Raw genomic sequence first — 7,043 nt, forward strand, 5'->3', positions numbered from 1 at the left:
CTGACAACAGTGTGAAAATCATGTTGTGGGAGGAAGATATTAAAGAATGTAATATATTTTGCAGTGTCATAGGTTATTTCTATGTATTATGATGTAATATAATACATGTATTTTTGGACTTATTGTATTCTGTTTTATTTTTGTGTGTAACTTTCACTTGACTTGTGAAAACATGGAAAGTAATTATGCTGATTGTAGAGTAAAATAACATTTAAGTTGTAAGCAAATTCAATAAAAGCTTTTTTTGCCATCACTGCTTTGGTTTTATTCAGATATCAGATTTGGATCATTTGAGATGGTAAATCTGCTTTAGAGCAGTAGAACAATCATTTGATTTTCTTTTTCATGCTATTTAAACTCATTGGCATGAAGCCTGGTACAAACAAGTTATATTTTGTTTGTACCAAAACAAAATATAACTTTGTTATATTTGATCAAATAGTTTTGATCAAACAATTTAATCAAAATGTTTGATCAAATTTTAATGATCAAACATTAAAATTTGTTCATCCTTTATGGTTTAAAAATAGCCTCAAATACATAATCTCTTCTCACATTCATTCTGTTACCACGGAGTCTAAAGGAACAGATCAAGCTGATCTAAACAGACTTTGTCCTGGGAGGAACTGACAGGACATGGAGAGCTGCATGAAAAACTAGTCCTTAACCTGACCTTCTACCTTGATAATACACTAGTTTTGGGTTTATTAAGCCTATAAGTTTAGTAAAAGTTTTAAGTAGATGAGTAGATAGTTTTGAGTAGATTTTATGTTAATTTCCTGGGGAGCAGACCACACTAGGACTGTCTAGAACCGCCCCTGGGCTGCTGCGGGTCTGGCTCTGTCACTCCACAGCTGCTTGTCTGTCATTAATGTTAGCAGATGTTGGCAGGCATGATGAAATTATGAAATTGTATTTTAAACTGAGTATATACACTTATGGAAAAAATTAAAAGTTTCTCTGATTTTACTCTTTATAGATATATGTTTTGAGTAAAATGAACATTATTCTTTTATTCTATGAATTACTGACAACATGTCTCTTAATTTCGTTTGTGAATGTATGTAAATAAGGAGTTAGATTCAGAAAACTGCACAAACAAATATCTTCTCCTGGGTCTCAGCCCTGCTGGGGGCTAAGCACCCCTACAGGTCAGATCCTAGAATCGTCCCTGCTGTCAAGAGAGAAAAGCTATATTTTCACCATGTTACATATTTATTTATAAATGTCACAATTTCAAACAATTTAATTAGTTTAATGAAAGATAAATATCTAACTTAAGAGGTAAATATTTAGCTAATATATAGAAATTATTTATTTATCCTGAATAGGGACATTTACGTAGTAGCACCAACAGTTGTGCAATAAATTGTTAAATAGCTAAAACTAAAACACACACACATACAGTATGTACATATACACACATACAGTTTGTATGTTTTGTACATAAAAAAAACATACAAAACACAAATTCTACACATGGTATCAGAGAATTAAAAACAAGTATAAGGAATTATAAAAAGTCCTAGCTTTTATTTTGGTAGTCCACCTACTGGACTGCAGGCACCACTACCACATCGAATTAGCATATTAGCTAAATATTTAGCTCTAAGCTAAATGATGTGTTGACTAAATAGCTTGCTAACTATATACTTCGAACTGTATATTTTGCTTGTAAACTGAACACTTAGCTTGTAATAGCTTGGCTTATTAAATGTCTCCAAATATGTGTTTTTAAGCTAAATATTGCTCACTGTTGCTAGGCTCCATGATGTGTTTCTTTTAGACTCACCGAAGCTGAACAAGCATGACGTCATCCAGGTAAATTTCTCCAGTTTGCTTCGAACATTTTCGGCCTTTTCTTCCTTGATGACTGTTTCATGGAAAATGTGTTGCACGGTGCCTGACTGCAGGCAAATGTGAGCATTGAACCCAGGTTTGCCTACACGGAGGACTCTGTTTTCTAAGCAAACATCTTTATTATAAGCACTTAATCTTAATCAGAGATTAATTTTTTTTAATAAACAAGTTGTTTGGGTCTAGCAAGTTGTGAAAAAGCTCGATATTTTTTGTCACTTCAGAAACAGAGTAAATTTCAAGTCTATATTTTTAAAGGGTGTGTGACAATGAGAGTCTCACTTGATTGTATTATTTTATCACACTGAAATTAGGACAGAATATAGAAGTGGAGGAAGGTTATGCAAAATAACAGGGACAGTAGCAACTGAAAAGCACTTTATGATGTTCACAAATGAATTGTTTTCTGTTCTAATGACTTGTTTTCATTTATGTTTTCTACTAACAGAGTAATTGGATGGGTGGGTGGTAAATGGGGTAAAGGGACAAGGGTCAGAGAATTTTGTTTTGTTGGGGACAACATAATCAGAACCGGGACGTTTCAGAGAGACAGAGTCAGGTCTGCAGAGAGAAGGAGTAATTAGGGAGAGAGGCCATCTATGTTAAGATGTTACGGTCCTATAGGTCAGTGGTGGAGGCTGCAATCTTTAGTCATATCAATACTACTTCATGGCACAACTCTCGAAAAAATTTTTCTAAAAAGTCCCATTAAACCAAATATGAGCAGCTGTGTTTCCATTAAATATAGAATTGTGTTGTAGTGAAAAAAAGGACCAGATACCGTTTAGTATTTGCTCACTGACGAAGATGGAAGAACCTATGAGAAATATTTAATACCAAATTTTGCAACATTCTGAAATCTTATCCAAAATTAGTTGGAATGTCAAAGAGCAAATAAATACATCCTCAACAGTCAGTACAAGTTACATAAAAATATCCCTAAATGCAGATGAACCCATTGCCAGGCATCATTGCTAGAAAATGGAACAATCCATGACGTTTGTCTTCAGACTCACTGAACAAACTCAAACCTTTCTAGGTAAATTTCTCTTATCCCTCATAGTTCTAATGACTGTTTTAGGAAAAAGTGCTACACGGTGAATGACTGTAGGGAAATGTTAATAACGAAGTTATTATCCAGGTTTGGCTTTGAATTCTCTTTTCTAAGATAATGCCTTGCATTAAAAATATGATACTGCACACAGTTTTGATGAGGAGGACATTTTTCTGAAACACAAGCTGTTTGAGTTCAGCCCAAACCTGCTTTCCTTCCACTCTAATTGGGTGCTGCTAAAGTTACATCTTCATACATTTCTGTGGTTTTTAAACCTCTGTCCCTCTTGAGCCTTTGGATTATCTTTAAATTTATTATTATTGTCCATCGACGGTCAGAGCAGCATAACTTAAAGAGAAACAAGCAGTGATGTGAGTGTGAGAAGTCAGATTTCCCTCAACCCCATATTTAACTATTTCAATCAATCCCCTTTGCAGAAATCTTTTACCATGACTTTAAACTGAACTCAAATGTTTTATCTGGAGATGACATTTTAATAGACATTAAGCTGGGTTTTGTTTTCAAGGCTCATGAAATAGAATTAGGATAATTGCAAAGATGTTTTTGAGATCAGAGTTGTTGGCCGAGGGTACAGAAGTCTGCTTTACTCTCAGCCGTTCTAAAGCCACCGCATCAGTTTTATTTCTGTATTTAAAAGACAAAGATTAGCAAAATGGAATGACGAGGCAAATAACCTCCATCAGTAATGTTGGGCAGGTATGTAGGCACATTAGCAGGACTCTGGGGGACATGACTGCATAAATCTCTTTTGTTAGGCTAAACTTTACATATGAACATTTGACAATCAGGAAGTAAGAAAGTTGAAAGAAGTACTACAAGCATTACATTTTATTGTACAAATGATTACTTTATTGAAATAAATCAGTGACTTAATCACAAACTAAACATAGGAATACAAGAGAAATAAAGGTTTTGGTTTAAACAAACTGATACAGAACACCTGCAGAGAAAAATATGTCAACATTTATTTATGAAGGTCTAGCAGGATTTATTACAGATTATGTTCCATCACTCTTTTGCGTTTCACCCACAGCACTAGTGCTATTTTTCAAATAAAACAGAATTAATTTGTCACACACTTAACATTCATATCTCCATATCGTCCACAGTGTAAGCAGTACATGTCAATTTATCTGTGGTTCTGAAAAATAGTCTCTTTTAGGTCTTCCATATGATGGATGACACACTGTAGAGTCAGCCTCATCGTTTGTAATCACAGATTTTGAAGCTTATAAAAGAATGGAGATGATTAACTCCTAAAAAGTTCAAGCCATAAAACTCATGTTGTGCATATCAGATACATTTACTGTATATCAGAAATTTGCAACCTTTTTAGACTCTTAAATGCATCTGTAAATATATACTTACTGTATATCTTATATTTGTTTTAGTTTGTCATGCTGTTGCTTTAGTTTACACTGTATCTGCATAAAATATATTTTACCAATGTGTTTTCTTATATGACTCGGATCAAATGGATGGTGTAGACAAATGGATGTTGGCATTTAAAAAATAATAATTATGACTTAATTTAGTGAACATTTTCCTGTGTTAAAATCTGGCAACAAACAATAAATCTGGGGTTTATATCTTAAAGAAAAGGGATCACTGCTTGTCCTTCTTTCTTGAAGACTTCACCATCAGGCTGCTCTCTCCACTTTAGGGTGACCTCATTCCCTCCGTTCTCCTTCAGCCTGTCCTGGAGCTAGGAGATGTAGATAGCAAACATTTTAAAAAGCATTTGGTTACAAAACCCCCCCTCAAATTCTCAGCATGATTAATACAACCAAATATCGAGCCCTAATAGTTCCAGCCTTGCCATTTTAAGGATGCTCTCTTTCAGAACGGCCTCGTTGAGATTCACAGAGTCCTCAGTCTTCAGTCTCAGCTTCACCCTCTGCTTTGTCACTGGGTTGAAATAAAAAAGAGATTAAAGTTCTGACTAGTAGTCACTCACCAGTTTATTGTATGCAAATTAGATAAGTGCCACGAATTCAGCCTGTTTATGCCTGTTACATGAAATGGTTAATGTTTAGTTTAGTTTTAGGAGGTGGTCAAATTGGATGCATTCTGTAGATCTGTTAGTTTGATCTAACTTCTTTGTCCTGAGACGTTAATGGGTTATTCGTTCACATAAGCAGATTAAAATATACTTTCTGTTGGTGCTCTTTACTGTTTGGCAACTCTTTTTGTTTCACGACGGTTTTCCTGGGCATGGAAAGGGCTTGCTAGCTTGGTTAGCTCGGTGCTAACTTAATTTAGCATCGGCGCTGATCGTTCTGATTCTGTCTACTGCTGTGTCTGTCTGAGTCTTGTCCTCTCTCTTGCTGTCTGTATCAGATGCTTAACTTAATTGGTCCTCTGCCTCCATTAGTGATAATAATAGTTGTAATAAATGTAGAATTTTTGTAGCTTTGGAGGAAACGGCATCTTTTTGTGTAAAGTGCCACAAGACGACGTACGTGACTGTTGTTGTTAATTGGTGATATACTGTATGGACACAATTTAGACAAAAAAAAAAACAAAAACTTTTTTTTTTTACCATGAAGTTTTTGTGATTGATTTAGAGCATAAGTAAAAATAAAAATCAGTCTAAAAATCTCATCATTGAAACACTTACGTGGGGGGTCGTAGTAGCAGACAACAGGTAATTTTGTTTCACAGGACAAAAACCTCCATCTTCCATTACTGTCTCCAGATGTTATGCCACAGATCATAGTCATTGAGTTAATTGGATTGTCGGCATCATCCCAGTTGCTGAACAAGACGCTGCTGCCATCAGACCAGAAAAAGTTTGGAAATCTAAAGAGGCCAATCCACAAGTAGGCTCCAAAAGGCACCAATTCCTTGACCATGCGATTCTGTAGATCACTGCTTACTGTAGCCAGATCTACAAAGTTCTCCCTGCAGTACATCTGGGCACTGGACCAATTCATTTCTTTGTCCACATAAACATATTCAGGTTCCAGCTGTGTGCCTGTCGTTTAAAAGAAGTCAGAGGTCAGTAAGTTGTTGACATCCTATTTTAGAATAATGCTTTTGAAAAATCTTGCTAGACATGATTACCATTGTAACAGAGAACTGAGTAATTTATGTCACAGTAATCATCCCACCACAATCCAGTGCTGCCAATAGACACACAGAACTGACTGGCTCCAATAAAATTGGGCTCATTAAAAGAGATTTCCCAATTGCTGTAATTAGCACCGGCCCCTATGAAGCCATCAGACCACCACCAGTCTATTACACTGTAGAGACCAATCCAGGTGTCAGAGCTGTGCCTAGCAGATAAAAGCGTGTCCATGAGCCGGGTCAGTTCTTCAGAGTCCTGGATTGTGACGATGTCTGTATAAGTCTGTCTGCAGTAGGCCAGAGCTTCAGTCCAAGTCAGAGATAGATTAACAAAGTGGTACTGACGGGGAAGGCTGCCGGAGAGGACAGGGCAGGCTGCAAAAAAGTAGGCATTTTTGAAAACAGTCAAATTTTGAAAATAGTCAATGTATATTTTTTAATAGAAATGTAGATAAAAATATCTGACCTGAAAGAAACAAGACTAGCAGGATCCTCTCCATTGTGAGTCGACACTGTTGACTGCAGAAGAAAACGCCGGCTTTCTCAGAGCAATCTGGGAAAATGACAACCCTTCTGTGTGCTTTATGACTATTTGTCTTTTGGTATGCAAAACATGTTGCAGCAGCAGGCTCCAAGAAAATATTTGAATTGAAACTACGGACAAGATTTGCAACTTGAGTTCATCGTATCTATGCTTCATAACCAAATGATTTACATAAAAGAAACAACTCTCACCCGTATGCACCATTATCCACAGCACAATGCAAAACTCCAGAGCTGCAATTTTGTGAGATATACATACATACTCATTTAGGATTTGCAAAAACATTCAGAAATTTTACTAAGATGCTATATGCTCTGTAGACCTAAATCATGGAACAGATATCAGATTAAACATTCCTAAAAGAATCTGTCAATGTTGTAGAAGTCCACCATAGTTATTTGTAATGGTTGAAGAGACGCTGTCCATTCTAATTGAAAACAGTGGAATGGCTGGAATTGATGTAATAAGCAAGGCAGTAATAATAGTCACTTGGCA

The 7,043-nt window shown here is 35.9% G+C and overlaps 1 long non-coding RNA gene across 1 annotated transcript; it reads right to left on the reverse strand.

Annotated features, from left to right (window-relative positions):
- Window positions 1–4,764: 4,764 nt before the first annotated feature.
- Window positions 4,765–6,542, reverse strand: LOC111611162. Its single transcript, XR_002753922.1, has 3 exons — window positions 6,471–6,542; window positions 5,553–6,379; window positions 4,765–4,840 (listed from the first exon to the last, which is right to left on the reverse strand). It is a non-coding gene; the product is annotated as an uncharacterized LOC111611162 (long non-coding RNA).
- Window positions 6,543–7,043: the final 501 nt, after the last annotated feature.

This window comes from Xiphophorus maculatus, chromosome 14 (assembly GCF_002775205.1).
Source record: "Xiphophorus maculatus strain JP 163 A chromosome 14, X_maculatus-5.0-male, whole genome shotgun sequence".
NCBI lineage: Eukaryota > Metazoa > Chordata > Actinopteri > Cyprinodontiformes > Poeciliidae > Xiphophorus > Xiphophorus maculatus.